Source organism: Triticum aestivum, chromosome 4A (assembly GCF_018294505.1).
Source record: "Triticum aestivum cultivar Chinese Spring chromosome 4A, IWGSC CS RefSeq v2.1, whole genome shotgun sequence".
NCBI classification, from domain to species: Eukaryota; Viridiplantae; Streptophyta; class Magnoliopsida; order Poales; family Poaceae; genus Triticum; species Triticum aestivum.
In genome coordinates this window covers 520,966,043-520,975,397 of record NC_057803.1, presented here as the reverse complement: position 1 = coordinate 520,975,397, position 9,355 = coordinate 520,966,043, and positions in this window count along the sequence as shown.

The following is a 9,355-nucleotide window of genomic DNA, read 5'->3' as shown; positions in this document are numbered from 1 at the left end:
GTTGCTTGTTTTACGTGGCTGCTACGGGCTTAAGTAAGAACCAATCTTACCTACGCATCAAAACCACAACGATAGTTTGTCAAATAGACTCCATTTTAACCTTCGCAAGGACCGGGCGTAGCCATACTTGGTTCAACTAAAGTTGGAGAGACAGTCGCCCGCAAGCCATCTCTGTGCAAAGCACGTCGAGGGAACCGGTCTCGCGTAAGCGTACGCGTAAGGTTGGTCTGGGTCGTCTCGTCCAACAATACCGCCGAACCAAAATATGACATGCTGGAAGGCAGTATGACTTGTATCGTCCACAACTCACTTGTGTTCTACTCGTGCAAATAACATCAACATCAATAACCTAGGCTCGGATGCCACTGTTGGGTTACGTAGTAATTTCAAAAAATTTCCTACGCACACGCAAGATCATGTGATGCATAGCAACGAGGGGAGAGTATTGTCTACGTACCCAACGCAGACCGACTGCGGAAGCGATGACACGACGTAGAGGAAGTAGTCGTACGTCTTCTCGATCCAACCGATCAAGCACCGAATCTACGGCACCTCCGAGTTCGAGCACACGTTCAGCTCGATGACGATCCCCGGACTCCGATCCAGCAAAGTGTCGGGGAAGAGTTTCGTCAGCACGACGGCGTGGTGACGATCTTGATGAACTACAGCAGCAGGGCTTCGCCTAAACTCCGCTACAGTATTTATCGAGGAATATGGTGGCAGGGGGCACCGCACACGGCTAAGGAATCGATCACGTGGATCAACTTGTGTCAACTTGTGTGTTTAGAGGTGCCCCTGCCTCCGTATATAAAGGAGGAGAGGAGGGGAGGCTGGCCGGCCAAGGGGGGAGGCGCAGGAGAGTCCTACTCCCTCTGGGAGTAGGATTCCCCCTCCAATCCTAGTCCAACTAGGATTCCTCGGAGGGGAAAAGAGGAGGAGGGGGCCGGCCACCTCTCCTAGTCCTAATAGGACTAGGGGAAGGGGGGCGCGCAGCCCAACTAGGGCAGCCCCTTCTCTTTTCCACTAAGGCCCACTATGGCCCAAATAGCTCCCGGGGGGTTCCGGTAACCCTCCCGGTATTCCGGTAAAATCCCGATTTCACCCGGAACACTTCCGATATCCAAATATAGGCTTCCAATATATCAATCTTTACGTCTCGACCATTTCGAGACTCCTCGTCATGTCCGTGATCACATCCGGGACTCCGAACAACCTTCGGTACATCAAAATGCATAAACTCATAATATAACTGTCATCGTAACCTTAAGCGTGCGGACCCTACGGGTTCGAGAACAATGTAGACATGATCGAGACACGTCTCCGGTCAATAACCAATAGCGGGACCTGGATGCCCATATTGGCTCCTACATATTCTACGAAGATCTTTATCGGTCAGACCGCATAACAACATACGTTGTTCCCTTTGTCATCGGTATGTTACTTGCCCGAGATTCAATCGTCGGTATCCAATACCTAGTTCAATCTCGTTACTGGCAAGTCTCTTTACTCGTTCCGTAATACATCATCTCACAACTAACATATTAGTTGTAATGCTTGCAAGGCTTATGTGATGTGTATTACCGAGAGGGCCCAGAGATACCTCTCCGACAATCGGAGTGACAAATCCTAATCTCGAAATACGCCAACCCAACATCGACCATTGGAGACACCTGTAGTACTCCTTTATAATCACCCAGTTACGTTGTGACGTTTGGTAGTACCCAAAGTGTTCCTCCGGTAAATGGGAGTTGCATAATCTCATAGTCATAGGAACATGTATAAGTCATGAAGAAAGCAATAGCAACATACTAAACGATCGGGTGCTAAGCTAATGGAATGGGTCATGTCAATCAGATCATTCTACTAATGATGTGACCTCATTAATCAAATAACAACTCATTGTTCATGGTTAGGAAACATAACCATCTTTGATTAACGAGCTAGTCAAGTAGAGGCATACTAGTGACACTTTGTTTGTCTATGTATTCACACATGTATTATGTTTCCGGTAAATACAATTCTAGCATGAATAATAAACATTTATCATGATTATAAGGAAATAAATAATAACTTTATTATTGCCTCTAGGGCATATTTCCTTCAGTTAATCACATGGTGATGTGAACTATTAGTGTTGAATCACATGGCGATATGAACTAGATTATTGACTCTAGTGCAAGTGGGAGACTGAAGGAAATATGCCCTAGAGGCAATAATAAAGTTATTATTTATTTCCTTATATCATGATAAATGTTTATTATTCATGCTAGAATTGTATTAACCGGAAACATAATACATGTGTGAATACATAGACAAACAGAGTGTCACTAGTATGCCTAATCAAAGATAGTTATGTTTCCTAACCATGAACAAAGAGTTGTTATTTGATTAACGGGATCACATCATTAGATGAATGATCTGATTGACATGACCCATTCCATTAGCTGAGCACCCGATCGTTTAGTATGTTGCTATTGCTTTCTTCATGACTTATACATGTTCCTATGACTATGAGATTATGCAACTCCCGTTTGCCGGAGGAACACTTTGTGTGCTACCAAACGTCACAACGTAACTGGGTGATTATAAAGGAGCTCTACAGGTGTCTCCAAGGGTACATGTTGGGTTGGCGTATTTCGAGATTAGGATTTGTCACTCCGATTGTCGGAGAGGTATCTCTGGGCCCTCTCGGTAATGCACATCACTTAAGCCTTGCAAGCAATGCAACTAATGAGTCAGTTGCGGGATGATGTATTACAGAACGAGTAAAGAGACTTGCCGGTAACGAGATTGAACTAGGTATTGGATACCGACTATCGAATCTCGGGCAAGTAACATACCGATGACAAAGGGAACAACGTATGTTGTTATGCGGTCTGACCGATAAAGATCTTCGTAGAATATGTAGGAGCCAATATGGGCATCCAGGTCCCGCTATTGGTTATTGACCGGAGATGTGTCTCGGTCATGTCTGCATTATTCTCGAACCATAGGGTCCGCACGCTTAACGTTACGATGACAGTTATTATGAGTTTATGCATTTTGATGTACCGTAGTTAGTTCGGAGTCCCGGATGTGATCACGGACATTACGAGGAGTCTCGAAATGGTCGAGACATAAAGATTGATATATTGGAAGCCTATGTTTGGATATCGGAAGTGTTCTGGGTGAAATCGGTATTTTACCGGAGTACCGGGAGGTTACCGGAACCCCCCGGGAGCTGTATGGGCCTTAATGGGCTTTAGTGGAAAGGAGAAGGGGCAGCCCAATATGGACCGCACGCCTCCCCCCTCCCCTAGTCCTATTAGGACAAGGAGAGGTGGCCGGCCCCCCTCTCTCTCTTTCCCCCTCAGCGAATCCTACTCCAACTAGGATTGGGGGAAGGAATCCTACTCCCAGAGGGAGTAGGACTCCCTTGGCGCGCCCTCCTTGGCCAGCCGGCCCCCTCCCCTTGGCTCCTTTATATACGGAGGCAGAGGGCACCCCTAGACACACAAGTTGATCATTGAGATCGTTCCTTAGCCGTGTGCGGTGCCCCCTGCCACCATATTCCACCTCGATTATATTGTAGCAGTGCTTAGGCGAAGCCCTGCGACGGTAGAACATCAAGATCGTCACCACGCCATCGTGCTGACGGAACTCCTCCCCGACGCTTTACTGGATCGGAGCCGGGGGATCGTCATCGAGTTGTACGTGTGCTAAGAACTCGGAGGTGCCGGAGTAACGGTGCTTGGATCGGTCGGATCGGGAAGACGTACGACTACTTACTCTACGTTGTGTCAACGCTTCCGCAGTCGGTCTGCGTGGGTACGTAGACAACACTCTCCCCTCTCGTTGCTGTGCATCACCATGATCTTGCGTGTGCGTAGGAATTTTTTTGAAATTACTACGTTTCCCAACAGCATGAATCTTTGTTTAGTCCCATACAAGACTATTTTTCAAAGGCTTTGGTAAGAATGCTTGATATTTCCCTTTGTAAGAAGAAGAAACTTGCAACTTTATGCGTCCAGCACACATATGAAATACATACCTGAGCCAGTTCAAAAACAAGACTACTGTGTAGTCTGAGAAAATATTTTTCAAAATAGCCGCTTACAAAATCATCATCTAATGTTTACAAGAAGCATCTGCAGCAGCCATCTCAATCCCTTGTGTTTTTCTATTTGGAAGGACAAGGTTAGCAATAGATTGGATCATGGGTTTTGCAAAGCTGAAATTTCAGCAAATCTTTGCATTTTTCGTGTTTCATAGAGAATAATAATAAATGATATGTTGGTTAAAGGAAGAAATTTTATTGTAGGTGACCAAAAAACAACATTCTTTTGCTCTGTACTAAGAAAATACTAATCAAGCAAACAATGGTAGAATTTATCATCAAGTCTTTAATTGGATCGATCCACTATCCATAAGCAAAACATACCCAAGTATGGAGTGAAAACCAGTGAGAAAAATGTGAGTGCAAGCATTAGCCATAGGCCTCCTTGTTCTTGTTTTTGCACCTTTGCAAATTCAACACCACAATCACAACACTCTATATTCAGTATGAATAAGTGTAATTTTGAAACAACAAGAGCAAATTTTACTGGCTATAAATTGTTTCCATCATGTGACCATGTAGCCTCGCACGAGCATGATATATGTCACTTTAACAACTGGAACGGAAGGGGGGAAATATTTGAAATCAAAACCCCAAGGACGGCAAGAACCAACATTTGATAGGAAGACAACCCATTTTTACCCCACAAGGTATGTGAAGAAAAACATACTTCTCCATGTTGGATTTGTGCTGCACTATGGCCACACTGGCGAACACTAAAGAAAAATGAAGACCTTGCCTTAGTGAGAGAGTTTGTGAGGACCTATAAGAGATGACACCTAATGTTATAATTCAGGAACAAACCGGTATAAGGCAATACATGCTGACATTCCGTCGAAGAGGCGGTGTTGACCATCACACTACTTGCTTTCTGAACTACTGAAAATCTAAGCAAAAGTATAAAGGAACCAAAGACGCAATCGGATTTCCCTAGATTGGTTCATCCACGAATGTAATATTATGTGCTGTAAAAACAGAAAAATAGAAATGCCTGTCTTTTCATTCCTACAGAAATGGTACTAAAATTACCTGGCTTGTTGTCAACACCAGATAAAATCCATGTGCTACATGTCTCCGTTACCTGGCTTGTTGTCAACACCAGACTAAAACTGTACAAAGACGTATGCTTATAGGTGTAGTTTCTCAGAAGAATGGCTCATCATGTAAAAGCAGAATAATTTATACAGTTGTACATATGAGTACATTGCATTGACTATACTTTATTCTGTCACATCACATTCTTTTGTAGGAACAGATAAGAACAAACTTGCTTGCTTACATCAGACCCGCAACTTCCTTAGTGGCAAACAGTAAATTGTTTCAACCTTCAGTGTACAACAACCAACAGTCATACTCTTGAATCCAGGAAAACTAGGTGAGTAAGTAGGTGATTAAGAAACATAAAGTACAAAAGAAATACATTCAGTTTTTCTGTTGCGTGAGAAAAAAAGAAAGAACGGAGAAGCAATATAGCTATTCTCACCTTGCTAATCTGAAAAGATAGAACCCACATTTCTTCAGTGTTTAACATGGAGATGACAAACATGTGAATTAGCCGTTTTCGCATCTAATCCATGTTGCCCATTCAGAAGTTTAGGATTGAATAAATGATGTATACAACTACCACTGGACTGAGAAGGCAAGTATTATAGATTTTTTTGTGCAGGCAAATGTTCAAGAGCTCAGAAAATAGAACAATGTTACCACTGGATCGTCACGTCGACGCAGCTCTCGCCGCGGCCGTCGCGAAGACGCTCACCGGCAGCCATCGGGTAGGCTAGCGAGACGATGAGCGTGTGAGAGCGGATGTCTTCCGGGTTGTTCCGCGTCCCCTGCCGGCTGCCGGCTGCCGCCCCTCCCAAAGAATCCTCGGCCGTCAGTGCCTTTGGGAGAAGGCCATCGGCGGACGGCGGCAGAGTGGAGCAGCGGGCGGAGGATCAGCGACGACTAAGGCCGAGTTGTGCGGCGGCGGCGGCGGAGGCCAAGCGGAGCGAGCGGTGGTGGGCTATTGGTCCGGCGGGGGAGTGGAGGAGCGTGCGTGCGGGGGTTGGTTGACTGGGGACGTGCGTAGGCGAGCGGGCGATTTTTTGGGATCGATCACGGCAGGCTGAGAGGAAAGACTTACGAACCGTGCGGTGGGGATCGTGTGATTATAGTGGTAGTAGATTAACCCAATGGCATGATGGATAATTAAAGCATAAAACACGTTTAGTAGGCTGGAGGGATGTAGACCATCGGATTGCAGGTTTTGATGGATAGGATGATTTGGTTCTTGGTCCTCACATGCTTTTATAGGGGTAGTAGATGAGTTGTTGCTAGCGCTGGTAGCTGCACAAACCGAGAAAAATCTAAAGAAAGGAAAATTAGATGATGGATAGACTATGGGACGACACAATCGTGAGGCCGGCTTTCCCTTCCTGATCCGGTAGCAAAGCAGGTGGGTGGTGGGTGCAGAGTCCTCCGTACCAATGCGGAGCCGAGTTGCGTGCTCGTGCCCAGCGGAGCCGACCATCTACGACAATGTCCTGCGTACAATCTTTTTTTTTTCCTGTTTTTTTTTAAAAGGAGGATGACCCCGACCTCTGTATCTGCGCAATGCATACGGCCACTTTATTAATTATTTTCACAAGATCTTATAAAATAATACAACAGTAAGATTAAAGCTGCCGTCTAAGCAACTCTATCCAGTTGATGAAGGCGCGGATAGCCTGGGCCTAATACCAAACAGATATCGCAGCCAAACCTAATATGTAAGACCTGAGGTTCCATTCAGGACGCCTGCCGGGTATGGGTCTCACCGGTCCGACGTGCACTCAGAGGCCGCCGCCGCCAACTGTCACCGCTTCATCTTCAGAACTGTACTGATGCATCAACCTTGCTCAGTCCAGCTATCGTCGACGCCACCACGGCGCCCAACGGCACCTTCTCCCTGCACGCAAACAGCTGAGCACGTCGCGGTCGCCACTAATACACATCGGCACCATGCTGTCAGGTACCACCAGCCGACACAGCTTAAAGTCTTTGGAAAATCTGCCGTGCGTAGCACCTGCCGACCAGGCATGACAAAGTGTAGCACCTGTCGGTCAGGCATGACTTGACATCTTCATCAAAACTCCGTGCAAGATGAAGCCGCTCCACCGCCAGCCTCTCTGAACGGGACCGGAGCACCCCAGAAAGACACGGCGAAGAGTTGGGCACCACAATCACCACGAGAGCCGGACCAGCCGACCGCCATGCCCAAGCGACACCACTAAAGAGAGAACCGCCGCCATCAGGAACGACAAGAACGCGCTGCAGCTGTCCCACCTCCCCGCGGACCCAAAGTGGCGCCTTCAAGAAGGTGACGGAGCCGGGCACCGCCGCCGCCCGACCAAAGTTGTGGGTTTTCACCCGGGTGCAGGGGGAGGACGAGGGGGAGGAGCTAGATCTCGAAGCCGCCTTTAAGAAGGAAACAACGCCTGGAGCGCCGCCGGCGTCGTGGCCGCCGCAGCCGGCCAAGAAATTACTCCGATCCAGAGCTCCCAACCCCACATCCGCGCAGTCCGCCACCGGATCCGACCGGACTGACGAGAAGGAAGCAGTAGCACGGGGGCGCCGTCTTCAGATCTGGCAAAGGAGAGCAGCAGGGGATCCCTCCACGCGGCGCCCGCATCCACCACCAACTCGCCGCCCGCGCGGCCGAGTAGACGCGGCCCTCAACTCCGGCGAGCGCCGCCCGCCACCAGGACGACGCCGCCCTCACCAGAAGAGGCCGCCGCCTCAAACCCTAGGCCCGAGCCCGAGCGACGTCGCGGCCGAGGGCCTCGCCGCCACCCTCATCGGCGGTTGCACGAGGGACCCGGCGCCCGTCTCCGACGGCAGCGAGGAGAGGAATCGAGAAGGGGAGGAGACGGACGGGGAGGTTGGTCGCTCTCGAGAGGACAACACGAGGGAGAGGAAGCGACAAAAAAAGAAAAAAAGAAAAAAGAGAAAAGAAAAGAAAAAAAAGGAAAAAAATAAACAAAGATCATCTACCTCTGAAAAACCAGAGTTCAACCAAAGGACAGTCCTATCTTCGGTTCTAGCATACTTAGCCAAAAAATTACTAACAGTATTTTGGCTACGAGTAACATGGGAAACACAAGTTCTACGAAGACTCCTCATATGCTTGATCTCTCCCACAAGGAAGCAAAGTTTGATCTGTCCATATTCTTATCATTGATCATGTTAACTGTTGCAAAAGAATCCACCTCCAGATGTATGGAAATCTCTATTCTTTGGATAGCGGCCTATAACCCTTTGATGCAAGCACAAAGTTCCGATATCAAGACATTCCTGCATGAAAAAAGCATGTCACGATGGACCGTGCCAGCACTTGCTCGACCATCAGTTCACCCGTGAAAAAATTATCTGCAGACAGCAACGTACTACGTAGTACTCACTCCATCCGAAATTACTCATCGGAGGAATAGATATATCTAGACGTATTTTAGTTTTATATACATTTATTTTTATCCATTTTTCGCGACAAATAATTCTGGATGAAAGCAATGCGACCATGCTCTGTTCTTGCCACAGTTCATAAATAAAAAAATAAGACCAACCCAAGAGTTAACCCTTATTGGCTTTTCTTTATAAGAGAAACTCCGTGAGCACCATGCGCCCGTGTCAGGGCTCGAACTCGGATGGGTTGGCAGCAACCTCAGCTGCACAGCCAACGGGTCGACGCCCCGTCCTCGCCACAGTTCATAATGAGCTCACCACAGCAGCCTTGCATGCCAGGAATGCGATGCTTTGGTGATTACTACTCCCTTCGTTCCAAATTATTTGTCGAAAAAATGAATGTATCTAGAACTAAAATACGAACTAAAATACATCTAGATACATCCATATCTGCGACAAGTGAGATGCGGGGAATCATTTGAGTTTTTTAACCAAGTTGGCATAAAGATTACTGCTAGTACAAGTTTGTGTACTATCATCACAGAAGCACAGGCAGTCAGGCATAGGGATATAAATTAAACGACATGTCGACTCGACTCTGAATCAGAGTGCACTACCGACGGTGGAATCCGTTGGCACACGGGGGTTCTTGCTCGCCAAGGTAGCGACCATGTACGTAGGTACCACTTTCTTTAATGCTTGCTCACGATCGACGGCGACGAGGCGCTGCGTGCCGCCGCTGGGGCCCGCCACCACCTCCGCCTCGGGTGCCGTGACAGGGGATCCGGCTGCTAGGATATGCCATTTGTACTTTGCGATGGGAATCATGAGCCCATG